General features: G+C 50.0%; 1 protein-coding gene across 2 annotated transcripts in view; it reads left to right on the plus strand.

Annotated features, from left to right (window-relative positions):
* The window catches only part of FYN (FYN proto-oncogene, Src family tyrosine kinase), a 257,337-nt gene that overhangs the window by 19,407 nt on the left and 220,157 nt on the right, over positions 1-17,773 (plus strand). For both annotated transcript variants that reach the window (XM_075554660.1, XM_075554659.1), the window contains exon 2: positions 14,843-14,882. The gene's annotated coding sequence lies outside the window, so the exon portion shown is untranslated. The remainder of the gene's footprint in view (positions 1-14,842; positions 14,883-17,773) is intronic.

The following is a 17,773-nucleotide window of genomic DNA, read 5'->3' on the forward strand; positions in this document are numbered from 1 at the left end:
TTTATACAATTGATGTATGTATATGTATGGATTGTGATAAGAGTTGTATGAGTCCCTAATAAAATGCAAAAAAAGAAAAGAGGAGGGAAAAAAAGAAAATGATTAGGGCAAAGAATGTACAGATGTGCTTTATACAATTGATGTATGTATATGTATGGACTGTGGTAAGAGTTGTATGAGCCCCTAATAAATTGTTAAAAAAAAAAAAAAGTAACCCCGAAGAGGAGAGGGGCAGAGAAAGAAAGGTCGCAAAGGTGTTGACAAAATGATCTACCTTTGAGATGGCAGGCTCAGTGCTAGGTTGCTGTAGATGGTTGATTTCGGCTGGTCCTGCAACAGATGGCGGAATATATATATATTAATCTTAAAAAAAAGTCATTTGAAGGAGTTATGGTGCCTGAACTTTTCAGTACAGTTGGAGGCTGTGCCATCAGGGAGGCTTAGAGAAAAGAGGGGGGTTTGGAGAACCCAGAAAAGGGCTGGGCTAGCCATGAAACGCAGCATTAGGGAGAGACGGGGAGCTGCGCCCACTAGACTGTGCAGGTGGTTTTAGGGATTTCCTGCAGCCTAATTCTGTAACCTTGCCTGGCGGTGCTGATCACACTGAAATGGATGCATCTGGCCTTGATGGTGTGCTAGAGTTGGGGGGTCTGGTTTTTAAATAGTCACGTGAGTAGGATGTGCCAAGAGATTAAATCCAGCGTCAGCTGGAGCAGAACATCGGGTTCAGCTGGGATGGGGGTGATGGGTGAGATAAAGAGGGGCTGAGTGCGCACAGCAGGCATGGAAGAGCAGAGCTCCCGGAGAAGTGGAGCTGATGCAGGGGTGAGCAGATGGAGTGAGATGGAAATGAAAGGGCATTAGATGGAGGAAGTCCAGAAATGAAAAGTCACAGGCCCCTTTGTCCAGGTCGGCAGTTCATGTGGTGTTTTTGTGTTTTATTTTTACCCAGTTTGTTCAGGTTCCGTCGTTGTACATGTCAGGTTCAACATGGTGTGTGGCTAAGTAGTCTCTCCTGTAAGAGTGACGTGTCGGTGTGTTGTACTTTCTCTCTGAATGTGTGCCCTGCGCCCGTGGGGGCCTTGCGTTATGACCCATACTATATTGACCCTGCATTTGAGTTTATTATTTCTTCCTGGTGATTCTTGCTGCCCTGGGAGTTGCCTTGTCACTCTGAGGCGGAGGAGTCTGTTCCTTGGGGTGGGGGTGGGGATGTTGCAGAACAGGGCCAAGGACAAAGAAGACAGTGTTCAGCTTTTGACTTCCAAAATAGGCCCTTGAAGCATGTTGCAGAGACAGTTGTGAAAGCTCATGCCTTTGTGTCAGAGACAGACTTTGTTGAAAACCATTTGTGGATCTGAGGAGCCACAGCTCAGAAAGCATGGCATACCTTGTGCATCAAGCCAAGCAGAGGCGGGAGGCTGCAGCCCAGTTTCCTGCCAGCAGGAAGGAGAACGTCGCTTCCTGGGTTAAGGGGCGGGCCTTTCAGCCATGGGAGATGAGAGCTGGGAAGTAGATGGATGCTGAAGCCCAGGTCATCCGAGGCGGGGAATAAAAACCCTAGGTGGGTACAGGAAATCTTCGAACACCAGCACTTGTACCCTGCGTGCTGCCTGGGAATCTGGAAGGAAGCCACGTTGCAGTGTGGCCTGCAGCGGGGGTCCTGAGACCGAGGGAGGGAACCACTGTGACAGCCGTCGCAGGTCCCTGAGAACGCAGTGATGTGCCAGGTGCTTTTCCACTGGTGGAAATGGGCCGGGCTGTGGGCAGGTGAGCCGTGGGTACTGCCATGTGCCCCATGAGGCATCAGCGAGCTCACCATCGGTAGGACAAGACCAGCAGCCCAAACAAAGGCTGAGCCCGCCCACGGGCCAGCAGGAGTTGGAGGGACGAACCTGTACCAGCCTCCTCTCCTCCAACACAGAGGAGGCTGGAGGGAGGGGCCGGGACACAGCTCAAAAGGGAGTTCCACATGAGTTTAATATGACTCATTGCTCTGAAGCAACCCAGGTGTTAAATCCCAAGAAACTAAGCATCTTGAAGTAGCAAGATTACCAGCGGGGAGATACAATGATCCCAGAGCAAACTGAGTTTCACCATGGAGAGTCAAGTAACCCCCTTTGTGTACATCTGAGCTGCATCTGTTTCAGACCTGCCACAGTGCATTCATGCTGCATTCTCATTTGGGGTGGGGCGCAGGGGTACACACACACACACACACACACACACACACACGTACTTTCGCCTTTTACTCTGGTAGACTGTTTTCATTTGGGAAAGACATTTGAAGATCTGGGTCTCTCGGAGTGATGGAGGGGTCGAATTGTCCATCCATCTGCCGGATGTGTAGGGAGGTGGCCCTGCTGGGGTTAGCTAGCTGCAGTTCTGTGGAGTATCTTGGCAAGGAGAACCTGTAGCCACCGTGGTGCCTCAGGTCAGTGGAAGGTACTCGACTGTCAACCCTTCTCCCAAGTGAACTTGCTGGGCTGCTGAAGACTCTGGGGGAACTTTGACTGTGGGTGAATTCTCCCGTCTTCCAGTTCTGTATCGAAAAGGTAGGAGGGTGGATACTAGGAATTACAGTCTTTGAATATAAGGGAAAATATTCTTCCTCCATCGCTCTTCAGCCCTCATGTACTAAATAAAGCATCCGTTTTTGAAGGGATTCATTTCCAAGTATGATTCATAAGCAGTTACCAGAACACTCAAATGAGAGAGGGGGAAAAACCAGCTAGCTGTTTTTAATTACCTCTCATCTCTCTGTGACAGCCATAGGGGGACACAGCTGCATCTAAAACATGGTTTAAAGCCTGCTGTTTGTTGAAAGACCTAGTCATTTTGGAAGGGAAATCTTTAGCCTGGCTTTGAAAAGTGTGCCTTGTTGGGTGGGGACCGGGATGAGGAAGAGTGTTGACCTTGTGTTGTGGCACTTGGAGCATATCTTCTCAAAACGGGACAACTCCCATTGTCCTGGCTGTCCGAGGTTGATGAGAGTGTTAGAGACGGGGCCAGGTAGTTTATGGAAAGGAGCCGTTAAAGTAATTAAAATGATAGTGTTTATGACATCATTTTCATGATACTGACGGACCTACGGAAAAGTTGTATTCAAAATCTTTCCCCAGGTAAAATTTCTAAAACTTTAAAACAGATATCCACATACAGTAAAGCAAGAGAACCCCCCTTTAAAGCATTTATTGATCAGCTGGACATTAAAGAGAACCCAAGATAGTCATTCATTCTTGTTACATACTCCCTTGTGGCACATATTCTAGCCACCTGTTTCTCTAGTGCCCACGTAACCGACCGCTTTCCAAAGAATGTCCCATGACCACTTGTACCCTCCAAAGTTACATTTTATCGTGGACATTGTTCATCGATTCAGGTAGCTTTTGGTGTATGCCATCACGCTTTTTTACGGAGATGGACTTCACACGACATGGAGTGAGTCCCTTTAAAGCCGACGATCCCCTGACATGTGGAACATTCACGGTATTGTTCAGCCATCATCGCCATCTAGTCCCGAAGCGTTTTTAGCAACCCCAGAGAAAGCTCATGCCTACTACTCCCCAGGTCCCAGGAAAGCACCACTCTGTTCTCCGTCCTAAGGATGTAGTTATTGTGAATCTCTCACATAAGCGCAGTCTCCTCACCTGCGGCCTGTCGCGCCTGCGTGTCATAGATCACGGGGTTTCTGGGGTGCAGTCATGTGGTGTCAGCACTTGTTCCTTCTAAGGATCGAGTTCTAGTCCACTGGTTGTTTAGTTCACACGTGGGTTTATCCTTTCCTTCTGTGCTGGGTGTTTGGGCTGCGGTGACAGTGTCACACGAACATGGGTGGATATGCATGTATTGGTGTCTTCGAGTGATCTGGGTATGTACCTAGAAGTGGAATTGCTGGGTCAGTTGGTAATCCCGCATAGTACTGAGGATCCCCACACTATTTTAAGTTGAGGAAATGACTCTTTCTACAGACAAAAGTCCATAGTAAGTTAGAAAAATATCCACATGGAGAATCTTCCCAGACGAATCTTTTTCTATGTTCAAATGTGTAAATAGTTTCACCCAGATATGGGCACTAGATTTCTAGAGCCTCAGTTCTGAATGCTTATTACCTTTAGTAAGTATTTCTCTGTAAGACAAAGCTCATTAAAATAAGCTGCCTATAATTCTTTTTAATGCTTTGTCAGGAAAAAGGTGCTACAAGACCATGCATGGCCTTTTCACTTTTACTCTATTCTGGTACTGCACGTAAATGTGTCCAGTTAAAACTAGTCGTTCCACCCATCAAAAGATTGTCCTAAATTGAGACATTCCCAAACATCACTAGATAATTTCAGAATCAAATCACGCACACTGTTTGAATTCTCATCTTTTAATTGTTCACACCCACCTATCTTTTCTGGAGTAAGCATCAATTTTCTTATTTCAAACTTTGTTTTCGGTGACTAATTCTCAAAAGCTTAAAAGGGCGTAATGTGTTTTGGTGCCTCATTGCCCAAATGAAATGCGTTGACCAAATGTGTGCAACCAGTTTGGGGCAGGATGCACTCGGATTTCAGGGGAGTCCTCCCCGCTCCCATGATGGCATACCTAGATGGATTTAGTGACTCACTAGGTGGCACAAAAGGTTAAATGCACAGATGCTAACTGGGAGGTTAGAGGCTCCACTTCACCCAGAAGTGGCTCTGAGACAGGCCTGGCTACCTGCTTCCCCAAACTCGGCCACTGAGAACCCGTGGAACACACGTGTCTTCCTGGTGTCACTTGTCACCTCACCACTAACGTTTTTGTAGTTTAGTTTTTCTAAGTGATTACGTATAAAAATATTTTCCAACTCTCTAATATCAGCAGAGTTGGATTCCCCCCCCCTTCTTTTTCTCTTTTCAATTGGTAGGCCACAGCCATGTGTGTGGAGACGGCCATGAACTCCGTTGTACCGTCTGTATTTCCAAGTAATACCCTGCTGCCTTGGTTTCTGGATAAACGCCCCGTTCTGTCCGCCCCAGAATTTGTGATTGTACCTTCACAAGAGCAAGTAGTTTCACCTCCAGTGTTGGGCTTTTTAGGAACACCGACCCCGCCACCACGGACGATGTTTCACCTGTGACAGAATGAACTTCTCTAAATCACTTTGTTTCAATTCCATGAAACAGAGGCGGGAAAACCAAAGTGTTCGTGGAAGGAGTTGCTTTTCTGTTTGCAACAGCCGGTAATGCTAACAGAAAACCAGCACCATTTAATTCTTTGTGAGGTTTTTTACTTCTGCTAATGAACCCAGCAATTAAAGCTATCATTTTGTTTTTTCATAGATGGGTCCCAAAACACCCTGAAATGAAAAATAAGCAAAATTAATTTAGAGCAATTGTCACTTATTTGCTCTTAAAAAAAACAAACCAGTAATGTTTTCTCAGTGCTGAGTGGGTGAACTCCCCAGCCACGTGTGATGAATCCTCACCGTCAGATACTGGCCCTAGAGTAACGACCTCATGTAAGGTAGCTGCTGTTGCTTTTTGATTGATCTGTGGCTTGGTGGATTTGGTGCTCAGTGCTGTCACGACTAGAAGCCCACGTGCAGTGGCTAGAGCTCACAACTGCTGGCCAGAAGGCCTGGTGATTCAAAGAATCCACCAGCCCCTCCACACAAGGGTGTGGCACCTGCTTCCTAAAAGACCTGCAGTCCTGCGACAAGTCTACTCTGCCCTGCAATGCCACTGTGGGTTGAAATGGACTTGACAATGGGTTGAGATTGCTGCAGGCCCCAGGACGTCAGTGTTAGCAAACATGTGCAAGTTGTGCATTCATATCAGCTTTCTCAAAAAACAGAAATTGGGTTCTTGGTTTTCCATTAAACTCGTGCCCCTTTTAGGGAAGGTGGGGGGAGAAGGGGGGAACTGATCATAAAGATCGACAGGAGGACAGACACCAGAAAAGTGGGTGAAGGGAGACAGCGGTTGGTATAAGACATGACAAAAAATTTTTATAAATTATCAAGGGTTCATGAGGGAGGGATGGTTGGGGAGGTAGGGGAAAAAGTAAGCTGATACCAAGGGCTCAACTAGAAAGAAAATGTTTTAAAGATGATGATGGCAACATATATACAAATGTGCTCGACACAATGGATGGATGGATGGATGGATGGATGGATTGTGATAAGCACTATAAGAGCTCCCAATAAAATGACTTAAAAAAAACCAAACAAACTTGCACCTTTTAAAATGTCTCTGCTGTTGAGTTGATTCCAACTCATGGCTACTGGGGTCTGTGTGACTCGGAGTAGAACTGAACTCCAGCAGGTGTTCAATAGTGGATGCTTTTGAAAGTGGATGAATGACCAGATCCTTCTTCGGAGGTGCCTGCTGATGAACTTGAACGTCCAGCCTTCCAGTTAGCAGCTCCCAGGAGACTCCTAGATGGTCTGTGTTGTTATTATCAACTGCCGCGGAGCCCATTCTGGCTCCGGGAGGCCCCACATTCTGTAGCGTTGTCCAAGCTGTGACTTTTCAAACCCACCTTGCCTGCCTGTCTTCTGAGGCACCTCAGAACGGGTTTGAGTTGCCATTCTTTTGGGTGGTAGTCCTGTGCCACCTGGGGCCTATTGCAGGTTTTCCCCGGAAAAGACATCACTGCGCTGAACTGATAACTGTTTTCCAAGGGCCCTTCGGACCGGTGCTTTGTGCGCCTCGGGTGCAGCCTGGGGCGCGGCACGGCTGGCGGGGGCCAGGGAGGGAGAAGGACATGCTTCATTCTCGAGGTACTCTCATCCATCTGCACCCCCGGGAGTTTGTGCCTTGCCTACCTGGGTCCTTTGCCAGGAGGGCCCAGGAGAGCTGCTCCTTACCTTTTTCGTGAAGGAATGCATGTGGTCTGACTTCAAGTTGATGGAGAAAGTGTCTACAAGCCCTCACCCATGGCAATAAGGAAACGCAGGTGCAAATGTCTGTGCCCCAAGCAGGTTCCGCTCAGATAACAGAATTAGGCAGCAAAATGCATCCCAGGTCTGGAGCCTCCGGGTTTAGCAGAGGCGTGAAGGATGCGGACCAGCCATTCTGCCCCTCCGCCTCCCAGCCCAGAGCCAACTCCTCCGGGAACTGTCAGGGATCCGACCTTGGTTTTACTAACATCTGACCTAGATAAGGAGGAAGGAGGCTTGTCTGGTTGGCTTGGGGGAAACGGAGGTGCAGATCCAGCTGGCTAGGGACATCAGCTGTTGGTGATAGGGAATGCTTAGAACCATGGTGTTTCAGACCTTGTGTTTTTACACAACCGCTCTCTGTTGCTCTCTTTTAAAAACATGCTACCATTCAATTTCATCATGAATGCCTTTCCAAGGACAGCAAATGGTTTTTTATACACTATGACATCGTTTCCATGGCAACTAATGTATTTGAGCAAAGAAACTGTGATAGAAGCAGGCTAAGAAGGACAAGTACAGAAACGGCACAGTGCAAAATGTGGGGCAGTGTGTGCTGTAGTAAGGTTCTCTCTCTTGCCCCCCCCCCAACGCCCCCCACCATGCCTTTGGGAAAACCTTGAATAACTAGATCCTGGCTTCCTGAACCTAACTGATGATTTCTTTTAACTGCATCTAACACAGTCTCATATTTTGCTGACAGTCCTCTAGTTTGTACTTGAGCTTTCTTTGTTGACTTAAGTCTGACGATCTTTCTGTGAACAAGTAAGCATTGTCATGTCATCCATCCAGAAATGCACTCTGTGCACCCCACATTCCCTCTGGTTTCCACTCCCCACCCCTACTCTGCTTCCCTTCTTGTGGGAGTTTGCCCTTGGCTACTGTCTCCACAATGTGTTTCCCAAAACCAAACCGTTCCTGCTATGTTTCCCCCCCACTGCACCTCTGAAATGTGTTCATCAAGGTCATCGATGACTTTCCCATTGCCAAGGCCGTTGGGCAGTTTGGAGTCTTTCATGAACACGCCTGCAGCACCTTAATCCCGGTGGGTCATATCCTTAGCCTTTGAGTCTCCCACAATTTATGAGTTTAGTTATTTAATTGCTAACCCATCTAAGTGTGGCGGTGGTTGTGGGCTACTGATGAAGACCCCAGGCACAGTGAAGCAAAATACCGCCCGCCCACCCGCCTGCCTGCACCATGCACCATTGTGATCTGTTGAGCTTTCATGAGTGGATTTTTTTTTGGGGGGGGGGACTAGATCACCAGGACTTTCTTCCTGGAAGCTCTGCTGCTACCTGTTCGCCGTCATAGCAACAGATGGGCGGTGGCTCTGCAAGAGGGGCCCTGACTGGGGGTCAAACTTGAGTTTCCTGCATGGGAGGCGAGAATTTGACCGTGAACCCGTCCGTGCCTCCTTTGGCAGTTTCAATCACTCTGCAGAACTTCCCGTCCCGGTATGGAGTCCTGGGAAAACCGTGGTGTTAAGAAACAAAGATGAAAGGAACTTGGCATCCTGCCTTGTGGGTCTGAATGTACTTGGATTGTTTTATTCTATTCTTTACAATAAAACCCTTCCAGAGCCCTCCAATCAAGTCCAAGGGCTGGGCAGGTCCCCGCTGATCTTCCCGTTGAACAGAAAGAGGCATCGACTTTAGATTTTTCTGATAGCAACATGGGCCGTGAGCGCTTTCATACTCTTGCTTATGTTTTGCTGGGCAGGAGGGTGCGTCTAAAAACACCAAGGTTTTTATAATCGGAAGTTTTTGTGATTTTAGGAGCCTGAATTCTGTGACGGTGAAAGCCTTCCAAAGTAGTATTGCACCTGGCCTCTGGGACAGGGGCAGTTGCCCCCGTCTACCCCAGCCCAAGCTCAAGGGGTGTACGCCGGGCACCTGCGTGGATGCTCGCTGTTGTATGTGACCGTAGGTGCAGCCCCAGCCCACCTTCACCGAGCAAATACATAGCAGAGACAGAGAGGGAACTTGGTTTCTGGGCCTTCTGCTTCTTCATGGGCTGCACCCAGTTCTTTGTTGCAGGGGGCAAATTGCAGGTCTGCAGTGAAGGGCATCGCTAAGTGGCAGGGTCTGTGTTTCGTACCTTATGGATTGAAATAGACCTTGCAGGGCATTGTTAAGAGTAAGCTTAGTACATTGGGGACTTCTGTGTTGGTTGGCATCTGCCAGTAGTTGGGTGCTGTTGGTCTGTGGTGTACAAAATAGTGGCACGAGAGTAGAGTGTTGATGTTTCTAATTCGCTCACTGCCATCAAGTTGATGCCGACTCATAGCAACCGTATAGGACGAGGTAGAACTGCCCCCGTGAGTTTCTGAGACCTGGAGTCAAAAACTCCGCCTTTTTCCCTCGGAGCGGCTGGTGGTTTCGAACCGCTGGCCTTGCAGATCGCAGTCCAACGCATAACCACGACACCGCCATGGCTCCTCATGTTGATATTTCCAAGTGCATTAGACAAACAAACCCAAAATGCTAATAAAGGTTCTGTATTTTCCAAATTATCAACAGGCATCTAAATGACCTTTATAATGAGGTGAAGTAAATGTGTATCCCAAACAAGTAGGAATAAAGTGAGACAGCAGCTCTAGCATGAGTGAGTCCTGGTGCCTCCCCTGAGGGAGGCTGCTTGTGGCCCATTGCTCTCTAGGAGACTAAGCTTTTTGGGGGTTCCCTTGATGTCAGGGTGCAGAAGAAGCCCCAGGGGTGGCAGTGACATATTACAAGTGTAGAAGCCACCTCCGAGGTGGCAGGGACATGTTACAAACCTCCTCACTGCCTGTGCCCCTCATCTGCTCAAAGGCACCACTGCGTTTTCATCAGGGTGGGGTGAGACGTGAAAAGGGAGTCCAGTCCCACCATCTCCAACCTCGTTAGACTGGGGAGTGCAGGAAGGGCCAGGAGACCGAGTGAGTCTGTGGCCAGCATGAATAGCGAGAAGAAGATACATTTATGCCCTCACGCCCCGGGGAAACAAGGCCGGGAGGGCCACCTGGGTGGGTGCCTGTCTCTGGAGCCTGCCCAGCTGTTGGGCACACAGACTGTGGCGACCCTAAGTGCGGACTGTGCCCCACACACTGTGTGTCTGTCTGCAGCTGTGTGGGCCTGGGGAGTCCGCTGTGAGAGTGGGCCTGTGCCGGGCTGCAGGCTGCGGGCAGCGAGCCAGGGCCGCCCCCTCTGGGCACAGTGAGGAGCTGAGTGTGCGCTCTGTGTGTGTCCGAGCTTTCTTTGGAGCCATAGCAGAGGCTAGCCCTGCCTGGTCTTTTGTGCCTGGACTGCTCAGTGAAAAATAGCCCAAGGCACACTGTCTCTGCTGAACACGGCACAGGGAGGCTGCTATCAAATGCCTCTTTCCCCGTCACTCCTGACATCGCACCACGTCCAGTTCCGAGGTGCTCACTTTAGTTGTGTGTGAGAAGCGCTATGACCGTCCGAGCAGAAAGAAGCCGTTCAGAGGGGACTGTGAAGACCATGGCTCTGGTCGTGCACCGATGTTTGCTGCAGACCAATGAACAGTTTAAATTTGGGGCAAGCCATGAAACGGTTCAATTTGGAGCTAGAGAAGGTACGGGGCAAGGGAAAAGTATAATTCCTTCTTCCTAGTCTTCTATGCCTTACACCAATCACACAAAAGAGGCGAACCATAATGTAAACCTCAGATTCATCATGGCCCTTGAATCTCCATGTCCATGTGTGAGCCCTGGTTATGATTCTTAAGGTGTTGGATCTCAGTCACATTTTAAAGACTAAGAAGGCAAGGTTGGCTACTGTTGAACGTCATAGCAGAATCTCGCCAGACTGGCTCCTTGTCATGCATCTGTAAATGACACCCTGTGTACAGCAGAGTGAAACACTGCCCAGTCCTGCACCGCCCTTAGAACCTTTGTTATGTTTGAGTCCCTTGTTGCAGCCACTGTGTCAGTCTGTCCTGCTGAGACCCTTCCTCCTTTTCACTCCCCTCTGTTCACCAGGCATGATGTCCTTCTCCAGGGACTGGTCTCTCCCCATAACATGTCCAGAGTACATGAGACCAAGCCTTGCCATCCTTGCTTCGAAGGAGCATTCTGACCGTATGTCTTCGAAGATAGATTTTTTTTCCAGCAGTCCATCGTATTTTCAATATTCATGGCCTGCACCATAATTCAGAAGCATAGGTTCTTCTTTGGTCTTCCTTATTCAATGTCCAACTTTCATATGCATATGAGGCGATTGAAAATACCATGGCCTGGGTCAGATGCACCTTAGTCCTCAAAATGACATCCTGGCTTTCTGACATCTTTAAAGAGGCATCGTGCAGCAGAATTTACCCAGTGCGACATATCTTTTGATCTCTTGGCTGCTGCTTCCATGATTGTGGATCCAACCACGATGGGAAATCCCTGACAACGTCAGTCTGTCCCCTGATTATCATGATGCTACCTATTGGACCAGTTGGATTCGGGTTTGTCTGCATTGAGGTGCAATCCTGATCTTCATCAGCATGTGCTTCAAGTCCTCCTCACTTTCAGCAGACAAGTCCGAGGTACAGGATTACATTTAGAGGCAATAGGTAGACGTTTGTTTAGGTAGTGTGCACGGCAGATTGGCACATGCCAGATTTATACCTGCACGTGCTCATACATAGAGGTAGCAGCAGGATTGACTTGATGGAGTCATTCCATTCCCGTCATCCCTGCCTGTTCCTCAGTGGTTACCCCATTAGTGCCCCTTCTTATTCCTCCACTGTCCATCAGCAACAATGCCTCAGACCCCCAGGATTGCAAGCATTGTGCTCGATGCTAAGACTGCTGTAGGAGGTGCCACCCTGGCCTCTGATCCACTGACAGTGTCACAGGGAGACAACCACATGCGTTCTGCCAAAGTGTGGTCGGAACGCCAAGGGGGGGACATGCAGTTCTGTCTGAATCAGGGTCAGAGGAAAGCCGAGTGGAAGAGCGGGGCCCAGGAGGCCAATTTGCTGCCGTGATGTGCTGTTGAGTCAGTTTTGACTCATTGTCACCCAGGCAGGATAGGGTGGGACTGCCCTGTGGGGAGTTCTAGGTTATCATCTTGGTGGGAGAAGATGGCCAGCTCTTCCCTGGGGCCGCGGGGTGGGTGTGAGACACCAGTCCTTCGGCTCACAAGCTCAGTATTTAACCATTCGCACCACCAGGGAGGAGGAAACGATACTGACTCATCAGAGTCGGCAGACTGGACTGACCATAGTGCTTCACTGAGTGATATGTTGGAGGCGCCATCTGTATCTTGACGCCTTTCTCGGAGAGAGGCCGGTGGAAGCCCAGACCCACTGCCGTCAAGTCCGTTCCGAGGGCTGACTAACTCCTCAGCTGGCACACATGGCGTCTCATGCTCTGGTTTCTGCATCAGTTTCCTGCCTGGCTGTGCCTCCTAGCCTCACCCGTTCTCTGCGCATGTGGCCAAGTGGTGATGGGTCCTTGTCTGCTCTGTCCTTCCCGAGGTTCCCGGGGGAGATGACCTGTGGGCATTCGGGAGTATGCAAGCCGTGGGGACTGGCAGGGTGGATGTATCAAGAGAGAGATCCATGTTGAGGGCCTCTTGGGCTGTTTGCAGAAAGTAGGTGTATTTGCTCAAAGATGGAGAATTTGGTCGATGTTAACGACAGACACTCGTCCCTTTTCGCTTGGGCTTCCTGTGGCCTCGGCTCCTGCCTGGAACCACGCAGTCGCAGCGCTTTATCTGCCCTCAGCCTTCCCACGGTGGTGGGGGGAGGGGGTGCTGGGTCATTTCAGGCACGGCTCTCCAACCAAGCGTCAGCACGCCTTCAGCAGGAAGAAGGCAAGCGCAGAGAAAGCGATGCTGCCACGACTGAACACACATGTCACTGTTTCAGTGTCTGTCTGCACATGTGGACTTGCGTGCGCATGCACCGGACCCGCCCAGAGAGGCTGCCATGTGAATTTCCCTTGTAGGCAGTTCTGGTTCTTCCAGCTTGGTGTGCGCTTTAACAATGGAGTCGCTGCCTAAAGATACCTCGGTCCGGGAGTGTTCGCAGGGAGCCTGGGAAGGCAACGCCGCGGCGCCCTTCCTCTGGCTCCGGCTGCAGGGTGAAGAGGCCTGCAGCGTAGTCTTTGTTAATTCGCCCATCTGTTTAACCAGACTGAAGAATACAGCCGACGACATGGTCCCCCCTCCTTAGTGTGCATGGGTACGCTTCCTGATGAAGTAGCGAGCCGGCAGCCCCAGGCGGGCGCTCTGTTTTCTTCTTAGTGCCAGTGCACGAGTGCCCACAGTGCACGAGTGTCCGCAGTGGAGGCTCGTTCTGTCGGGGCCCACTGTGAAAATGGCACATCGTGTCGTGGAGACTGTGGTGTGTGCCTGGAAGCCCACGTTCCCTGGGGGATAGGGGTATCATTTATACTTCCTTGCTGCTTTAGAAAAGGATCATGGCTCTCCCCTGGCTCTCTGAGGGCGGATGAAGGCCTCCGTCCCCTGGCAGAGGGAAGTAGAATCAGGAGGACAGCGTGCGCTGGCAAGTGCCCACGAGCAGAGGGAAGTTCCGCTTGGTGAAAGCCCCGCGCAGGGCACAGCCCCCTTCCTGCAGGTGCTGGGAGGCAGGTGAAAAGTTTTAGGCAAAAGAGTTGCAGCTCACCTCTGTCTCAGCCCTCAGGGAGTCGCCTAGAGGCCCGGCCATCGTTTTTGGTTGGGACAGGACAGTGTGTCTCAGGAGGAGAAAGGAGATGGGCGGCCGAGCTCTGGGGACATGATCATCAGCGCGTCCCTCCCCTGGAACCCCGTGCGGTGCGTCCTTGGCCTGTCTGCAGCGAGTTCATGATTTCCACACCCATCTGCACAGGACGTTGTATGGGTTTCTAATTCTCTTCCCCGTGGTCATTCTTCTTTTCTTTACTTCATTCTGAGTCATCTTTGATTAAACAAAACAAAGATATCTCTGTTAATTACTCATCCTTTCAAGCAGCACACAAATTCTCTTTTATGCGTGTGGCTTGTGGATTCTCTTTTGTGTCTGGGTTTGGATGGCGATAGTAATTTATGACAGACGTGATTGGAACCATGGCCTCGGAGGGAAAATGCTAAAAAAAAAAAAAAATCATATTGAAAAAGCCTCCGAGGAAAACCTGCTTCTCCACAACCTTTCCACCAGATTGCTCATCTCACACCGTTCGCTGCCTGCCTGTCATGTTGTCGCTCAAGTGCTTTCATTGTGCTCTTTAGACATCTTACAAAGCGGCAGCTTTGTGCCACAGCTGAAGTTGAAAATAACAAACGAGGTGCCGTGGAGTTGTCACGTTGCAGGCAGAGTGGCCGAGTAAACTGAAACTATGCCTCGGTGCTCCTGTGTTTTAGAGATGAAAGGGAACCGGCCCGGGGCCCTGGGAATCTGCACTTCGCTTTGCCTCAGGGCCTTGGCACCAGGGTCTGAGAAGACTGGCACAAGCTGGTGCAGGCTGGGAGGCTGGCAAGCCTCCCAGAGAGGAGAACCCCAGCTGATGGGAAAGAGGGGTGATCTCAAGCAGGCTGTATTGACCACTGGAAAGGAAGTGGGGTGGGTATGGGCTGGGGACTGTGGGGAGTCTTAAGGCAGGGGGTAAGTTGAATTCAACCCTGGATGGCTCATGCGTCTCAAGCATGGGTGACTATGAAGCACAGGTGTGTGTGTGTGTGTGTGTGTGTGTGTGACATGCACACACCCCAGACGTGTTTCCTTTCCTATCTCTGGGAGGTACAGCCTCATGGGACTTCCTTTGGTGGTACGGGGCCCGATATTTTCCGTGTCAGGCAGGTGCTTGTGGCAACTGTGACTTGGCGACAATTGTATGAATGAACATTTTTGTGGGTGAGCAAATGGAAATTCTCTGGAGGCCCTTTCTGGGTGGTTTTCAGACAGAACACCCAGGTCTCTTTCCATGTCTCATGATTCTTCCTTCTTTTTCGTCTACAGTTCTCTGAAGAAGCAGGATGCGGATCTAGACGTGGAAAAAGTAAGTTGATTGGTTTTGCTCTAAGGGCCCCGTGTTTGTGAGCACGGGAGGCTTTCCCACTGCCACCCAGGACACGGCTCACCATCTGCTGTGGGTGCTGACTCCGAGGCTGAGTGGGAGATGGAGCTGACAGATGAGACAGAGCTTCCCTGACCTCCACAAACCTGGCGTTTCCCCCTGGCGCTGGGCTGCAACGCTCAGTTTTCCATGGGTCTCGGGACCTATGGTTAGTTCGTTAGTCTCCCCACCTCATTTGATATGCAGTCGAATGTGCTAACTACCCCAGTAGTTTTTGGAAGGGCAGCTCGGAATTGATTTAACGGCAGCCAGTGGGTTTGGCTTTTGGTTTTTTAGGGTGTGTCCATTATAAACCAACAGCTGCCTTTTTTATATTTAAATGCAGCTTTTGTATAGTGTCACTTTTACATTTTCTTTCAAAAATAGTTCAACTGTGGCTAGGACCCACTCCTTGCCCCTCTCATTTTAACCCCAGGGTGAGTCTCTGAAGGAGCACTGGGAGAAGAACGCTGGTAAAAATTTGACACGAACTTGCTTTGGGAAAGAGATTTCCTTTTCCATGAATAGAGTCGCACAGCTGTCTTGGTGGCTGCTGAGGCTCTGGGGCTGGTGAGGGTGGGCGGTGCCCTGCGTTCCGACCCCTAAGGCAGGTCCCAGTTAGCCTGTGCATGGCTGGGCGTTGTCCCCCTCTCAGTCCGTTCCTCGTGACCTCTGTCCGAGGCCCACCTCTGAGCTCTAAGGACCTGCTCCCGCCCTCACCGGTCGTTCTCTCATTCACTGAGCGTTTATATGGTGCCCACTGCGTGTCTGAAACCACGCTGGGCTCCATTGAGACAAAGGTCATTGTAATACAATGTGATAAGAAGGCTTTGGAATCTCAGTCCGAGGCCTGGACTGGGGGCAGCTCCTTGGTGGAGGGGGTGCATGAAGGAAGCCAGTCTTATATTTCTTCTTTCTGAATCTTCTCTGTCTGTACTTCATTCTCCTCTGCCTGCGCTTCTCTCTGGTCTGAATTTCCTAGTGGAAGGCTACACATGCAGAGAGGCTCAGGAGGCCAGTCTGGGGATGCTCTTCTGCCCAATCGCATGGCCTTGAATGCAGTGTTGCAATTCTTCGGAGTAATGCTGTGTTGACTGTTTTGTTGGCTGAGGACTCGGTTATTTAAAATTTCCAGTGAGTGTAAAAAAAGAGGCTCTTCCCCCTGAACTTGAGTCATTCTGTAGGCAGCCCTTGTATCTGGTTGCAGTCGAAGGCATGCGTGTACCATCTGAAACATTGTTCTCCAACAAGGTGAGCCACCCACTGCAGTCCTCCAGCCTCTGTGGAGTCGTCTGCAATCCCCTCTCCCTCCTGGTCTTTTCAGCTCATCCAAACCGAATCCCTGGGGGCATAGCGGGTTACATAGTGAGCTGCTAGCTCCCAAGTCAGCAGTTCAAAACCCCTAGCCACTCTGAGGGACAAAGATGAGGCTTTCTATTCCCATAAAGACTCATAATCTCGGCCACCCGTGGGGGCAGCTCTACACTGCCCTAGAGGGTCCCTTGGAGTCAGAATCGATTCGGTGGGTAGTGCTGTTTTGGAGTCTAAGGCACAGCTGAGGGAAACCGTGTTAGAATTTCCATATGCTTATGTTTGGGCCTGGAAAGCCAGGCCCTGACAAAGGCTTTCTCTGTGGGAGGTCAGCATAGAGGTCCTTCTGGGCTAGATCCCGTTCTCAGCAAGCTGGAGCCCATGGGAGCCAGGAGCCCCGAAGGGAGATGTTGCTTGGAACACAGAAGCATGGCTTCCCTGCTGCTCCCAGTTCTGGGGAGATGAATCTACGACTACACGAGGGGAGGTCTGGTGGGGAAGAGGGGTCCATTTGGCAGGGTCCCCAGTGTCATCCTAATGCCAGACAAACTATCTGCAAACAAACCGAACCCGTTGCTGCTGAGTCTGTTTTGCCTCTTGGTGGCTCCATCCGATAGCCCCGTTTCTCTAACGGGGCCTGCAGAGATGAACAGCCCAGTGCTCAGCCGCTGGGCCACCCGGCTCCTAGGAAACCAGTCTCAAACCCACTGCCATGGATTTGATTCTGACTCATAGAGAGTGACCTGCACATCTTCTCAGGAGCAGAGGACCTGGCATCTCTCTGGCATAGTGGGCTAGTGTGTTTTGAACCCTTGCCTTTAGCTGTTGTCTATCCAGTGCCTAAGCCACGGGCCACCAGGGCTCCTCAGGTAAGCTGTAACTCCCAGACCACACGTGCTGAAGTCAGGTCAATTTCAGTAGATGGGGCCATGAGAGGACTGGCTTAACTTCTTGCTCCAACTCGGCTGTTCTCTTGTCGTTCAACCTTACTCAGATGCTGTTACCCTGCAGACCCTCATTTTCGTCATCAGAAAGAGGGTTTGCAACTTCCGTTGTTTAAGAGATGAGCTGATAGTACACATACCAATGCATTCTGTGAGCTCCAACCCATTAGAACACAGGGTTTCCATAGGCAGTTCCCAATCACAAGGACTTGCCCCTTTTATTAAGAGCAGTTCCTGGTTAGAAAGCAGTACCAGTGTTCCAATTGAATTGTACCATTCTTTTTTTTTTTCTTTCAATTTTTAAAAATTGTAAATTAGGTGGGAGTTTACATTTTGGATCATCAACTTTCTGTCCCACAGTTTAAACTACGCATATGCCCCACCCCCGCCAATAATTTACCCTTTACCTGATTCTTGGTTTCTCTTCTGTTTCACTCAATTTAACACCATCACCAGTCTAGCCTGTTGCTTTCTCTTCCCCCTAAACTTCTCTGAAGTTTGTTCTGGTTCATATGGGAATCTATCTTGTGTGTGTGTGTGTGTGTGTGTGTGTGTGTGTGTGTGTGTACGTACATAAGG

Source organism: Tenrec ecaudatus, chromosome 7 (genome assembly GCF_050624435.1).
Source record: "Tenrec ecaudatus isolate mTenEca1 chromosome 7, mTenEca1.hap1, whole genome shotgun sequence".
NCBI classification, from domain to species: domain Eukaryota; kingdom Metazoa; phylum Chordata; class Mammalia; order Afrosoricida; family Tenrecidae; genus Tenrec; species Tenrec ecaudatus.